A 16,128-nucleotide genomic window follows, 5' to 3' on the forward strand; every position below is an offset into this window, starting at 1 on the left:
TGCAATGCAAGAGAATCAGTTATAAAGTATCCTTGTATAAATCTACGTAAAAAAATACTTGTTCTTCTCTGGAAGATCCTGATTAATACAGTCAACTACACAATCAGATTAGAAACACTGGTGGGATGAGTCAGATATTTAAGACTATGCACACAAGAACTACCTAATTTGCATTATACGCACGTCAGGGAAACATTCTGCTGAGATTACAGGAGCATAATTGAAGGAGCTAGCAGCTTTACAATAGAGAGAAGAAAATCTATACACTTTTGAGAAATATTCCGTGATCAATGGGTCACGTTTCTCATTTCCTACAAATTGTGTCCTACATTAATGATTAAAGTTAAAATAAAGTTAAAATTAAATCTAAAATAAATATATAGGATTCATGTGCATAGTCAAACTCATTGGATCCATCTTTTTCTGCCTTTCAATTAAGAGTACAGTAGGCTTTCGATAATAGGAAAAGGATTTAAGATATTAAGTTTCAAACATCTCTGCTTTTCAGTGAAAGTGAGAAATATAAAAGATGAAACATCTCCACTCATACTCATTTCCACTGTGGGGAAACCCCAGCTCACTTTGTTGTCTGAGATCTTTAATCCGCTAGAGAGAATAGCTATCTTTTCTGAGGTATTGTTTCTTTGACTTGTTTTCAGAGTCATGGTTCCCCGGATCTGTGAATTTAATTACATGGCTGTGAAATCTATTCAACACGCTTCCCAGGTTTGAGCCATTTGCTTTTAAGACAATTTTTAGAATGTTCCTCATTTTTAAATTTGAAGTGTGTCTTCTATTCTAACCCTTTGGAGAAAGCACAGTTTTAGAGGAATATAATGAAACATTCATACTAGAAAACTAGCAAGATAATTGGTATTAAGTAAAGGAACTCTGCAGTTGTTTTATGGTTTCAACTATTTTCACATGTAATGAGCTTATGAATTTTATATGCACATACAAGTATATTGATATAGTATATGGGTTTTACATACATAAATTGTGTATATGTATTGTATATAACCCTATAATATATTATCTGTTACATGTGTCTTATCTATAAGATCTTCTTGCATATATTACACACATGACTCTAGTATATAATATATGGCCATGGTGCAATGCATATTTTGTACATTGAAAGTCTTCAAATTTCAGCAACATCTTGCATGTACCAATGATAAAGACAAAGAGAAAAATTACATCATCTAGTTTCTGTGCTTCATTGGCTTTCTAACTAAGATCACATTATTTCTATTTAGGTCAGTTCCAAGAGCCAATCAGGCCTGATCTATCACTAGCTAATTATGGTAAACTCTCTTGCTTTTAGGTGCAAAATAATTGCATCATACAAAATGACTGAGTAAGATTGTCATCCTTGCAGAAGAAAGTCATCATGTTTGCATTATCGCAGGTGGCCTTATCAGAAGAGCAGCAGGTGGCAATTGAAGTTCAGGTGTCAGCCCACCAGGTGGCAAATCCCTAATAGATGAATTTCTCTGAGACCAGAGTCCAGAATGTCTTTTGATTCTGCCGTGCCTTTACATGCTTGCCACTGCCATTTTTCTCTGGTGGCTAGCGTGGTGTGAATGGGTGAGGGAAGATTCCCACTGCCTATAATGTGGTGTGGTTATCTCATTGTAACATCCCATCCTACTGGGTATTTTTACCTGTGGATTATTATGAAAATGATTTCGTCCTAAACTTACTGTCTAATTGATGATGATGTGAGTTTAAATAAAGATTTAATGATAAAAAAATAAAGCAAATAAAACAAAGTGTTGCCTAGCTAGAACACATGAGTTTCTACTGAGGAGCCATATAGAGTACAGCTTATGCTAATGATTAAGATAAACAATTAAGTCCCAGTGGCCCAGTTAGTTTAAATTTTTTCTAATCTTAATGTTGGGAGATGTGTTCACAGGTTTTGGAGTGCATGGTAGCTGAAACAAAGTTTTGGAGACAACTTTAAGTGATACTAAGATGTCTCTGTTAAATAGCTTCGAGGTGAAACCTCAAGAAGACAATCTAAAGTTGTAGAAAGGCACAGAGTTGAGTGAGGAGCTCTTTCAGGTCAGGAAACAAGAGCAAAGCAGCCCACTTGGTACTAGCTCATGTACTTTCCCTGTTAGGATTGGTTGATGATCAAAGGTAATGAATAATTCCTTCTCCCCATTTTTGTTCTCAGTATCCTGATATAAGAAATTATTGATGAATGGGTATGTACCTTATAGATTTAAAGTAGAGCTGACTGTTTTTAATGTATAAAAGTTTAGGTTTGTGTTTTCTTTAAAATTCCTTTTGAGGTTACCTTTCAAGATAAGTAATAAAGTGATTGGTCCTTTTTTTTTCTTTCAACCGCAAAGCGCAGCCTGTTGGTAAAAGAATATCTTGCTTGCTTACACTCCGATAATTTATAACAAGTTTGCTTGGGTGTGAATGTGTATGGGTTCTTGGGATAATTTGTTTTTCACCTAAATAAAATGTTTAATCATGAAAGGGATATGGAAAACGCGCTGTTTTTGCTTGTATTCATTGTAAGCATTCACTTGAAAGATAGAATGTAACCACAGGGTGGTTTTTATAATTCCGGAAAGATTTTGCTAACCATTATGGGTGCACTCTTCATAAATTATACATTGTACTGGAGTGAGGCAAGCAAGCAGAGATGATTGACATACATGGTACTTGTTGGAGGAGGCCACTAGTTAGTTTCCAGCCCCTTAGCCCCAAAATAATCACACAGAAACTGTATTAATTAAATCACTGCTTGGCCAATTAGCTCTAGCTTCTTATTGGCTAACTCTTACACACGAATTTAACCCAATTCTATTATTCTGTGTATTGCCACGTGGCAATGGCTTACCGGCAAAGTTCTGGCATCTGTCTCCAGTAGGGTACATGGCTTCTCTCTGACTCCACTTCCTTTTCCCCAGCGTTTAGTTTAGTTTTCCCTGCCTACCTAAGTTCTGCCCTATCAACAGTCCAAGGCAGTTTCTTTATTCACCAATGGTATTCATGGCATACAGGGGGGAATCCCACATCAGGTACTTTTCATGAATCCTGATGACATGAACTGGCTGGAGACAGCAGTGGAAACAGGCAGATGATTGGTACAGAATTACACTGTGTGCAGCATGAGCTGATTGGCAGTTGTGATCCAGCACCATATTTCTATGTTTATTGTATCTTTCTAAACTGGAAAGTACCATATAAAGTCTATAGGAGTTTGCGAGCCAGTCTTAATTTTTCCCCCAATGGATTTGTGTATATGGTGTGGCACTAAAAAATAAAACATATTATTTTTCTATATTTTATGCCTTCAAAAGATAAAAACTTGCCTTAATTAAAAATTTTCTTGGACTATATGTTTGTCCTAGATCTCTTCGAACTGTTGAGATATTTGCATTTGGGGACTTCAGATATGAAATTAAGGGTAACAATAACTTAGTCTATAAAGTAACTGTAGTCATATTTCATCTCTATTTTAATAAATGAAGCTTACTTGAAGATCAGAGAGTAAAACAGCCACACTGGTCAGTCATACAGACCAGGCAGTGGTGACGCACCTTTAATCCCAGTAGTTTGCCATAGAAACTGTAAGGTAGTGGTGCAGGCCTTTAATCCCAGCACTAGAGGAATATAAAACAGGAGGAGACAGGTCTCACATTCAGTTTCATTGTGAGGATTTGTGGAGGCCAAATCACCATTTCGGTCTCAGGTAGAGGTAAGAGCTTCTACTGCTTTGTTTTTCTATCTTTAGGTTGAACCCCAATATTTGTCTCTGGGTTTTTATTATTTGTGCTACAAACACAATAGTTATGAGAGCCTAAGTTCAATTCCAACACTGACATATAAAAACAGATGTGGCTGTACACTTGTCTTCCTAGCTAAGCAAAAGCAGAAACCATTTAGCCTAATGCATGAGGACCAGGTTTCCCTGAGAGACTATCTCAAAAACAAAGTGGACAGCTCCTGAAGAATGTCAATTGGAGTTGACCCCTGGCCTCCACACGTGGACCAGCATGTCTATGCGCTCTCTCTTTCGCTCTCAGTCACTTTCACACACACACACACAAATTTGATTTTATGCATGCATGTGCATATGCTGAAAATCATATGCCTTATTACAGAACATGATATATTCCAGTGCTCTTCCAGAAGGATGCACCACATAATAAATGACTGTGAAAATGTAAAAACTCAAGGAATATTATTCAAAGACACTCTTTCCTAATGCCCAGAGAGTGATGGGGGGAGGGAGGGCTAGGTTTAATTAAGATACCATGATTCTGGTCAATGTTCCATTGTCATACATGTTCCCCTAATTGATGTTTTTATGCAGTTTTGCTGACGAAATTGAACTTTACATTTTAGTATTGGTAGCCTACATGAGCTAACTTCTGCCTTTTCCAAAGACCGGAACCAAGGCATATGTAATATTCTCCTTCCAGACAAGAGTCGTTGGACACTCAGGTGTGCATAAGCTACCTATCTAGCTATCACGTCTCCAAATTCCTTTTGCTTCTTGTCTGCATTGAGCACCATTTGCCTACAGGTCAGCAAACACTTTGTGCAGAGCTAGATAGCAAACGAGGTCAGCTATGGACACCACTCTCCTCTGCGCTTCAGCCTCTCCTCTGTCTGCTTTATTTTGTGTTGTTTAAGTTTTCCTTCATTTTTTTTTTCAAGTGAACTTTATAAAACAACAGGTTTTCTTATGGGAGTTTTATACATCCCTCCATTTGGTTATTTCTCCTCCTCTTCCTCCTACCTTGTTTCTCCACCTTGCTTTCTCCTCGCTGTACCAGCTTGAACCGGGTATTTCCCTTCCTACTTCTTCAGCCTCTTCCCTTTAAAGCCTCCTTCTTCACTCCTCTGGGCCTCGTTCCAGTGTCCTGAGCTTTTTAGCCATGTTTACTGCCACATGGATACACACATTTAACGTTTAAAAACTAGAATTCGCATCTGAGATACAGCAGACAGTATTTGTCTTTCTTAGCCTGGAGTACCTCATATGATTTTATTCAGTTCCATGTGTTTACCTACAAATTTAATAATTTTAATTCTTCTCATTTTTAAAGATTTTTAAATTTGTGTGTGTGTGGCGTATATCTAATTGCCTTAATAATAAAAACCCAGAGGAAGACATTAGGGGGTAAAAGCTGAAAAAAGAGAGAAGCAGAGGAGTCAGCCACTAGTTTTTACCTCTACGAAATTCTCAGACCGAATGCCATCTCTACAGACCTCAGACTGAAAGCTCAAAGTGAATACCCTGAGCTCTTGTCTCCTCCCATTTTATATTCCTCTCCATATCACTTCTGGTCTTCCCCTCCCTATTGCTGAGATTAAAGATGTGTGCCATCACTGTCTGTCCTCTATGGCTAACTAGTGGCTAGCTCCACCCTCTGCTCTTCAGGCAAGCTTTATTTGTTTAAGCACAAACAAAATATCTCCACATGTATGAACATGTATCTCTTGTGTTTCTTCAGGTGCCCCTTGGACCTAGAAGAGAGAGTCACAAGCCCTGAAGGTGGATTGGCAGGAGATTATGAGCTAAGGGTTTTGGTTTCTGGGAAGGAACCCAGAGGAGGCAGAACTCTGGAGAAGGAGAAAGAGCTCTCAGGCGCTGAGTCACCTCCTCTCCCTTTCCCAGTTTTCTTTATGACTGAATGAGATTTCGCATCTTCATTATCCATTAATTTGTTGGTGGGCTGTTAAACTGATGCTATTTCCTTGTTGTTGAAAAAGAGCAATAATAACACTGCATTCAGAATGTCCATGATTTAACAAATGACTAACAATCCTGACTAGGCTGTAAGGTGACAGGAGCTCTTATGGTTGAAATGTGAAATGAAGCCTATCAAAGCTCCCCATCCCCAGAGTACTAATGTATTACTCAGCCCCAATTCTGCAGGTCATACACCCAAAAGACTCCACAGAAATAAGCTCCCTATCATGTTTATTTTTGTCCCCCCCTTTTTTTTTCTTCTAGCAGTCTACTTAAAAAAAGTACAACATCCCATCGTTGGCTGCTGACTGGTCAGTGTGTTTTTTAAAATTATGCATTATAATGTATACATTCATATAGGTTTAAATATATTATAAAAATTTATCAAAGATTTTAGAAAATATTTAAGATGAGAAAAAATAATTCTGTTTTGATTTATATTTTTCACTTGTTAATTATTTTAATATACATTTATATTTACTTTAGCCAAGCCTTACTCCAAGTTGACTGAGCTTTTTAGGGAATAAATTAAGTTCTGTATTTCACTGAAACTACCAAAAGCTAATTCCAGCAAATTTAGAATCACTTGTTATGAAAAGAATTCAAATAAGAATCCATCGCATTAGCAAAGCACACTTCTAACTTACATTGAGGTTTGTGAAAGAGATCCACATCAACAGTGGTTGGTTTGCTTTGTCCAAAATTGAATTTTAAACTTGATTCGGCTTTTACAACTAATCTAATAGATAACTCTAAGAGATTTCAATTTCTCTATCAGAATGTTTTATGTGAAAACTACATTAAATACATTTACATGATGAATCTCTTAATACCATATACTTTCAGAATAAATGATGTCATGGGATGTTACATCCCTTTTCTTTCAGGAACCACGAAAATTTGTATTTTAACTTTTTCACATAACTATATGTTGTCTGGGTTTCTGTCCTGCCTGGTCCCCACAGTTGTTAAGTTCCCAAGAAATCACACAGAGGTGTACATTAGTTATAAACTGACTGGCCCTTTAGCTCAGGCTTCTTAGTAACTCATATAACTTATATTAGCCAATTATTCTTGTCTGTGTTAGCCATGTGTCTTGGTACCTTTTTCAGTGAGGTAGTCAAATCTTGTTTCTTCTGTGGCTGGGACAGGACTGCGGACCAAGCTTTCCTCTTCCCAGAATTCTCCTGTTTTCCTTGACCCACCTCTACTTCCTGTCTGGTTGTCCCACCTATAGTTCCTGCCTGGCTACTGACCAATCAGTATTTATTTAAAATATAATTGACAGAATACAGACCATTGTCCCACACCAGCTATACATAAGCGAACTTTTCTGAGAATGACTAAGGCCATGTGTTCTCACATTTCCATTTCCAACTGATTAATAGATTATGTAGTAGGTTTGTCTGAATCATATTGGTTTTAATTAATTTGAGATGAAAACATTGAATGCTTTCACACTTTCTATAAATATTAAGTATTGGCTATTCATATTCATGTTTTTCCTTTTATTTAGGATGCCCGAAAAATAAGCATTAGGGAATACTTTTTGTAAATAATTTAATTTGTTCATTCTCTTAAGGAACTTCATCCAAAGCAATTTCCTAATCCAGTTGTCTACTTAGACTTATTTTGGACTTATAGAAAATTGCAGATGGGAACAAATTAAAAAAGAAGATTAAAAGATTAAAGTAGGATGGATGGATCTGGAGGGAGGGGGTTGTACAGCCATGGTGACATTAATGCTGAATGATAGTCACAGTGTGGCTGAAGGACATGAATTTAAGGCTCATAGCTCTCCCTTAGGGCATCGTTTTCAAGCCTTAACAAAGAGAGACCATCTGTCATTACAGTGCACATGAGATGTGCATTGAGTACTTTACATAATGCGGTGCGTAAGATGTGATGCACTTCTCGTTTCTATTCCTAAGTTTTAATGAAACACAACTATGCTATCACCTATGGTTCATCCTGGAAGAGGAATCAGGACGATTATTGGTACTATCTCCAAGGCAAATTGCATTTAGGTTTATCTGACCACATGTTCTTTTCACTCAGTGTAATCATGAATATTAACAGAAAATAATGTTAAATATTTCATACCTGGCACTTAAAGATCGCCACAGTATGAATGCCATAATCATTCATTCTGAATTCACTGAATGCAGTGAAGTAAATTCATGGAAAGCAACACATATTGCAGCCATTTTTACCTGAGTATAACATAAAACACCTCAATGTGCTCGTCTGTTTCCATATTCTCCAGAGAATGGATAAATAAAAGCGGATGAATCTCAAAGTTGGTACTAACTCTCAAGATTCTTTATGACTTTAAATGCTAATTATAAACACCTAGAGATGGAAGCCTTATAAATTTATTGTTACCTTCTCGTTGTTAGACTAAAGACTGTTCTACTATCAGAGTCGAATTATATTAAATCTCCTAGAACATTTCCAGACAATAAGACAAATACAAAAAAATACTCTGAAAATAATTAATGGGGGTAGGTCAGGTGACTTAAAGTTTGAAAACATTTGTCAAGGGGACTGGTGGCCTGAGTTCAATCCCAGAACCCATATGGTAGAAGAAGAGTCAACTGTCATAAAGTGACTTCTGACCTTCACATGTGTCGTAGTATCCCTTCTATAATAAATTAATATACATTGATTAAATATTTCCATTTTTGTTATTTATGATGCCTGGAATCAATGTAATTTTAAATTGTCTAAATTTGTTTGGCATATAATGCAGTGTGGAGTTAGTCAACTGTGTTTCTGTCAGTTATGCTCTCTCTGGGGCTGTGAATCCCAGGGACCTGGTACTCAGGTGGGCACTAATAATTATGTCAGTATAACTCAGTACCTGAGCATTGTTGAGTGGAGGTAGGTGCTGTGCCCTTCAGAATGTGTTACCACCACCAAAACATCAGCCTTACTCAGATCCAGCCAAGTTTTCTGTAGAAGTGAAGGATTCAAGGGCTAGAGAAATTGTCCAGAAGCTAAGGGCCCTGTCTAGTTTTGCGATGCTCTGAGTTCAGTTTTCTAGCACTGATATGAGGTATCTTACAATCACCAAGAACTCCAGATCTGGGGCAGTGCAATGTCTCTGTGTGTACCTGGACTCCCACGCAAGCATTCACACAATTAAAAATAAAAATAATTTTTTTTAAAAAAAAGAACAGTGGCAATGGGTTTTTGATCCTACTGCATGTACTGGCTTTGTGGGAGCCTAGGCAGTTCGGATGCTCACCTAATTAAAAAAAAAAGTGAATAGAGGTCTCATTACTGTCAGATAGTTCTATTTAAGTAAAAACAAGACAAAAAGCTGATCTTTGCACAACTTCTACTGAGTTTTAGAGCTCGGTTCACATTTTAAAATCATAGTTCACAGAAACATATGTAAATTATTTGTACGGGTCAAGAATCAGCGAGGTCTGTAGACATACTACTGGACAAAGTAAGCATCTTTTCTCAAAGTGGTTATTAAATAAAGTGTATACAATACATTTTTCAGACAGACATATCCTGATGTCTATTGAATATTTTGTCTTGATTTAATGGTATAATAATGTCTAATAATGAATTTTTATGAACCACAATAAAAGGAGCAAAATAGTAGTAATATTTAAATCCCTTGTAATCTAACCAATATAATGCTTAACAAATTTAACAAATACAATGCTAAACAACTAGTGGTGTATTTATATAGCTGTAGGTAAAACAGAGCAGATAAAACAACCTATTAATGACATTAAATCTTCCAATATGTTCAGCAACAACTACCAACTATACTGCTTTCCATCAAAATCTGCCACAACAAACAAAGGGTTATAGAGAAAAGTATATTAATTTTATCTGTTGCATTTAAGTTTTGATAATGGTTTGTGAACTTGAATAATGTGGAACATTTTATAAATTAATCAATAGACATATCTTGCTTATTGGGAATCATTTCTTTTATAGATCATTATAAAATGGAACTTCAAATGCAAAGTGAAAGGACTGTATTTGTTACCCTACAGAGGCAGAGCATTTTCCTCTCTTGTCAAAAGCAACCCGTGATTGGATTACAGTCCCAAGGTCAGCTTCTCCTCCCCCCCCCCCCCCCCGGGCCCCAAATCAGCTCTGATAGGAAGAGCTAAGAACAGACAAGATTAAACTTGATGGCTGCCTTAGGGATGAGATGCTTTTAAATCAGACTTTGGCAAATCCTCCACAAACACATCTGCCAGAGCCCAAACTCCGCTGGCATTAGGGCTTCATTCTAAACCCCAAATGCACTTCATTAAGTGTTTCTCTTTAAAGCAGCCGTAGATTCTCTCCATGGTTTATACAGAAGGTTTGCGAAAGTTTTAATGAACTGTTTCTAAAGAGTTCTTTGATGTTCAGGAGTTTCTTAAAATCATTTAAAATTAATTGGAAGTGAAATTTACTAAAGGCAAATGTTCATACAAATCAACTAGTTCAACTTTAATATCAAAAGTCCAATGCACAATTTTCAAATACAATGTAAATTTTGACAATTAGATGGCTCTTTTCCTTCTGTGGAATGAAATATTTGGAACACCAGCATAATCTAGGATGGTAAAAATTGCACCGAGACTCCCAAAGAGAAAGGGTTCTTAAGGCACTAGTGTTTACTAACTTCTAACAGACAACTGTAAATTCTCTTCCAAATGATGTCAGTAGATAAGGTTTTCAGTCTTGAAGTGGAAATGATCATCAAAAATCAGTAAAAGGGATTTGTGACACCCTGGAGTTGTGAAACCCATGACACACTCAGATAAGGGAAACCATAGAGCATTTGGCCTGCCTGTGGGGTAGGGAAAAGAAGCCTTCTAGTGTTAAGCTACTGAATTTCAAGATTTTTTTTAGCAATAAAAAATTATATGATTTCCAGGTTTTGGCTATGACAAACAATGCTGCCATGAGCATAGTTGAGCATATGTCCTTGTGGCATGATTGAGCATCCTTTGGATATATACCCAAAGGTGGCATTACTGGGTATTGAGGAAGGTTGTTTCCTAATTTTCTGAGAAATTGCCACACTGGTATCCAAAGGGGTGGGTTGTACCAGCTTGCATTCCCACCAGCAATGCAGGAGTATTCCCTTTACCCCACAACCTCTCCAGCATAAGCTGTCATCAGTGTTTTTGATCTTGGCCATTATTACAAGTATAAGATGGAATCTCAGAATTGTTTTGATTTGCATTTCTCTGATACTAAGGATGTTAAACATTTCCTTAAGAGTCTTTCAGCCATTTTAGATTCCTCTGTTGAGGGTTCTCTGCAACTATGTTCATAGCAACATTGTTTGTCATAGCCAGAACTTGAAAACAACCTTAATGCCCCTCAACCAAAGAATGGATAAGGAAAATGTGGTACATTTACACAATGGAGTACTACACAGCAGAAAAAAATAACATCTTGAATTTTTCAGGCAAAGGATGGAGCTAGAAAACATTATTTTGAGTGAGGTAACCCAGACACAGAAAGACAATTATCACATGCACTCACTCACAGGTGGTTTTAAAACATAAAGCAAAGAAAACCAGCCTACAAACTACAATCTTAGAGAACTTAGACAACAATAAGGACACTAAAAGAGACTTAACATAGATTTAATCTACATGGGAAGTAGAAAAAGACAAGATCTCCTGAGTAAATTGGGAGCATGGGGACCTTTGGGGAGGGTTGAAGCGGGAGGAGAGAGGCAGGGAGGGGAGCAGAGAAAAATGTAGGGCTCAATAAAAATCAATAAAAAATTATATGACTTTATATTTATTTTTATTTTATATGTGTGAGTGTTTTTCCTGAATAGTATGTATGTATGCCATGTGCATGCCTGATACCTTAAGAAGAGAAAAGGCCACAGATACCCTAAAACTAGAGTTGAGCCATCACATGAGTGCTGGGTACCAAGCGTGGGTCCTCTGAAACAGCAGTAATTACCCTTAAGTCCCCGAGTCATCTCTTCAATCTCAAAGACATTGTATTTGCTCAAGGAGTTGCCATGGAGAATAGAATAACATGCCAGTCCAGTGGAGTTTTACTTCCTTTTGTATCTGACATCCTACTCAACTCCTTCTATAATGAGAATTTCTTTCTCCCCCCTGGACAAACAGTTCTCAGGTTCTGGCAACATCATAAGCTTAGCGACTCCCCATTCTGTTGTAGGAACGTTGTAATACATATTTCTGTAGATGGCACCATGATTTCTCTCAATATTCTCCCATTCTAGACAGTATTAGAGACACAGTGGTCAGGACAATATCTGTTCCAAATCGACTAGCTGTATTTATTTCTTTATTTGTTTATTTTGAGGTACTTGTGAGATATATTGAAAACAAAAAGACCACCATCTCCATAACATCCAGTGTAAATGGGCACAGTACCCAGATCAGAAGAGAGGAATCCCTGACCTGGCTTGAACAGGCAAGAGTGAAGAAGGGCAGGATTCAAGTGTCCATACTGGAATAAGAAATTAAATGGGAATTTTGGTAGCATCAGTCCTTTTACATGAGATAAGAGGAAAAGCAACTCCAGACTCCAGCAACTGGAGGATGCCTACCAGATATTATATGAGTGATATCTTAACTTATGAGAGGATAGTGTTATATTTCAATACTCAACTAAGTGGAAAAATTATGTTTCATTCAAAAATAAAGTCAAATTCTTTGTCCATTTTGTTGTTGCTTTGTTTGTTATTGATCACTTTTTATTAATGAAGATAATGTCAGACTGTGAAAGCTGGGAAATAACCAAAAGTAAAAGGAAATGTTTTATAATGGCAGTGTGCTCTGGTGCTGGATTTAGTGGAGAACAGATTATTTTCCCAGCAAGAGTCCAAGAGGACAACAAAGATCTCCTGCAGAGATGTTCACAGACTCCTGCACAGGCACTTAGGATCCGCTCAAAGCAGGCAGTGCCTCCAAAGGTGCACATATTCCCGCTGTAAAAAGGAAATCAAAGTCAGAGAGACGCCCCCGCCCCGAAAAGACTGAGTTGGCACAATGGACTCGACTCAGGGCTTTCAGTTATTGCAACCGTCCTCATTTCAACACTACTTGCTGCTTAGTTAACCAAATTTCACACACAGAATGCAAAGAGTCAATATGAAATCTTAGAAATATTTGAATAGAATTTTTTCCTTAGTACCGTCTTCTTTTTTAATGAAAGAGCGTAATATCTATAATTATTATCTTAGGAAGATGTAAGAAGAAAATCTTCCTTTTATCAGTTGTTGGCAAGCAATAGCCATGATTTTTGGAAAACACTTTTTTAAAAACTTGGTTTCCATAAACTCTAAACCATAAAAACCTTCTTTATAAATGGCTGACAAGAAATATGGATTTTAAAGTTGAAATAGTGAAAAGAAAATATTTTTATAGTATCACACTTTTTCATTAAATATGCTCTCTTTCTCTCATTTTCATTTTAACTGTGTGGCGAACACATCTTTATTTATTGCTGTTATTTTAGGAATGTGAATGGTTTGCCTGCATGTATATCTGGGTCCTATGTGCATGGCTGGGGCCCACAGATGCCAAAAGAGGGCATTTGATCACCTAAATCTGGAGTTACAGAAGATTGTGACCTATCATGTAGGAGCTTGGAATTGAACCTGGGTTTTCTACAAGAGCAGTTAGTGTTCTTAACTGAGGAGCCATCTTTCCAGCCACCTAATCTCAGTGCTTTGTGTATGATTGAAAGGCACTCTACCAAACTTAATCTTAAACTAACCTGGGGGAATACTAGTCTACTCATCTTCTTATGTAGTGAAAAAGGAGGGAAGGACAAAAACAAAGCAAAACAAAAATTCACTTGATGACTCTCAGTGAATTTATAGTTGATTCTGGTGGCAGTGTTCTACTCCATCCTTTGACAGTAAGATCTCTGAAAACAACACCTACACAATTCCTTCAACACAGAGAAGTCTAGTCTATATAGGTCCTTCATCCCTAAAGGCTATTGTCTTTAATATAGAAATCTATTTGCATAAAGCTAAATAGCAACTCAGATTAAAACCTTTCATTTTATAAGAGTGGCTTGCCTGCAAGATGTGCTGGTGTAATAGTGGTACAAAGCTTGTAAATACAACCAGCCAATATCTGATATAAGATAAGGCCTAGTCTTTGAGATGGAACCCATACCCAAGCAAGTAGACTGAGTCTAGGAGTCTCCATGTATTCACGGAGGGAGAACGATGCCAGAATATTACTGGTAAACTACAGCCTGGTGGTGATACATAGATGAACAGAAATGTGTTATTTAAGATGTAAGATGTAAGAGCTAGCTTGCACCATCACTGTCAGGCTATCAAATCATTTTAAAGGATAAAATATGAATTACCAAACTGGTAGGAAGGATATAATTATGTCAATCCTATCTTAAGTCGATTATCTCTTCATTTATTTTTTTTTCCATTTTCAAATCATCCATTGTAGCACTACATAGAGTTCTAACTTTCTGCATTGTAATTTTTCCCATTCTTAATGTAGGAAAGATTTTTTAAAAATATTACTTAACTCTCTCCAGTTTCCCAGGTGGCTCACCAAATCTGCTGACTTCTCAATTTATCTGCAGCATCTGCAAGCTTGAGGTCCTTTTGCAATTTCCAAGCATGAGCCAACCCTTCAGAGTCTTGTCCTTGCTGTTTTGCTTGCCACGTCCACCAAATGTAGGTTTTAACTGAGTCTCTATAATTCTATTTGCCAATAAAGACTCAGAAGTCAGATATTGGGGTGAAAACCTGCTATTACAAAGAGGCCAAGAAGTCATCAGCTGACCTTTTTTGGCCAGAGACCCAGCAAGAGAGCATCTCTCTTTCCATCCAAAGCCAAAAAGACCTGAGGATCTCCACGTCCCTCCCTACTACTTCCTGTGTGTGTCCCAGTTCAACTTCCCAGGTCCTCTGTATATTCTACAGCTAATTGTTGGCAACTAGTCACTGGCTACCCACCCCCACCCAAGGTTAATTCTATTAACACATTCTGGGAGTTTCACAGTGCAATCAAATATCTCACAATCAAAGAACATTCCCAGAGCCTTATGTCTTTTACTTGTCTTAAAATATTTTCCAACAGTAGTTCTATGGTCTTTTAGGGGTTTACTTTTTTTTTGAAGTTTTATAATTATATTTATGTACAGAAAACTCAGCAGTACATTTAACCCAGTTTAGTGGCGAGTTCTTTGGCCTTTGCCTTTTCCAGCTTGGCAATTCGAGCCACAGATTTAGGACCCAGGACGTTGCCTCCCCAGTGGCGGCGGATCTCATCATATCTGTCGTTGTAATTGGTCCTAATAGCTTCCACCAGCTTGGCCAGAGCACCCTTGTCTTCCGAGTTAACCTGTGTGAAGGCAACAGTGGTGCACGTCTTCCTGTGGACCAGACGCCCCAGCCTGGCCTTTCCCTTGATGATGCAGTAGGGGACCCCCATCTTGCGACACAGAGCAGGCAGGAAGACCACCAGCTCAATGGGGTCTACGTCGTGGGCAATCACCACCAGCTGAGCCTTCTTGTTCTCTACCAAAGTGGTGACTGTATTGACGCCCGTTCAAAGGACAGGTGGTCTCTTAGTCGGGACATCCCCTTTGCCGGCAGCTTTCTTCTCAGCACGGGCCAGCAGCCTCTGCTTCTTTTCCTGCTTGGTCTCTGGCCTGTACTTGTGGGCAAGTTTAAGCAACTGGGTAGCTGTTTGCCAGTCCAGGGCCTGGGTGAACTGGTTAATGGCAGGAGGAACTTTGAGCCGCTTGTAGAGGATGGCCCTCTGCCGCTGCAGCCTAATGTAGCGGGGCCATTTGACGAAGCGCGTGAGATCTCTCTTGGGCTGGATGTCCTGCCCAATGCCGAAGTTCTTAGGCCTCTTCTCAAACAAAGGATTCACCACCTTCTTCGCCTCCTGCTTCTTCACGATGGTGGGGGCCGGGGCCACCTTCTTCCCCTTGGCCTTCTTTCCCTTGGGCATCTTGCCGGGCTGGAGGAGAGAGAGCAGGGGGTTTACCTTTTAAGAGCAACTAGTTCCAGGTGACCACAGGAGACACCTTGAGTACTATTTTTCACTGTGTGCTCTGTTCTGCCGTCACCTTATTTATTGTGATACAGGGAAATTAACAATGTTCTATCAATTACCAATACTGGATTCCATCTATAATTTTCTATTTCCTTTGATTTTCTCATACAAATCACCATCTGTGGTAGTTTGAAAGAAAATGTTCCCCAAAGTGAGTCAGGAGGACTTACTGGAGGAAGTGTGTCACGGTGGGGGTGGGCTTTGAAGTCTCCTTTGCTCAAGCTTCTCTAAGTGTGACTTTTGGTTGAATTCTTGTTACTTACAAGATGTAGTACTTTCAGCTACAACACCACATCTGTCTGTGTATTGCCATGCCTCCCTCCATGA

At 38.2% G+C, this 16,128-nt stretch overlaps 1 pseudogene; it reads right to left on the bottom strand.

Annotated features, from left to right (window-relative positions):
- Positions 1-14,847: 14,847 nt before the first annotated feature.
- Positions 14,848-15,712, bottom strand: LOC126499418 (60S ribosomal protein L7a-like; annotated as a pseudogene).
- Between the last annotated feature and the right edge of the window lie 416 nt (positions 15,713-16,128).

The sequence above is a fragment of the Alexandromys fortis genome, unplaced genomic scaffold (assembly GCF_014885135.2).
Source record: "Alexandromys fortis isolate MF-2015 unplaced genomic scaffold, M_Fortis_MF-2015_v1.1 scaffold_11, whole genome shotgun sequence".
Taxonomy (NCBI): Eukaryota; Metazoa; Chordata; class Mammalia; order Rodentia; family Cricetidae; genus Alexandromys; species Alexandromys fortis.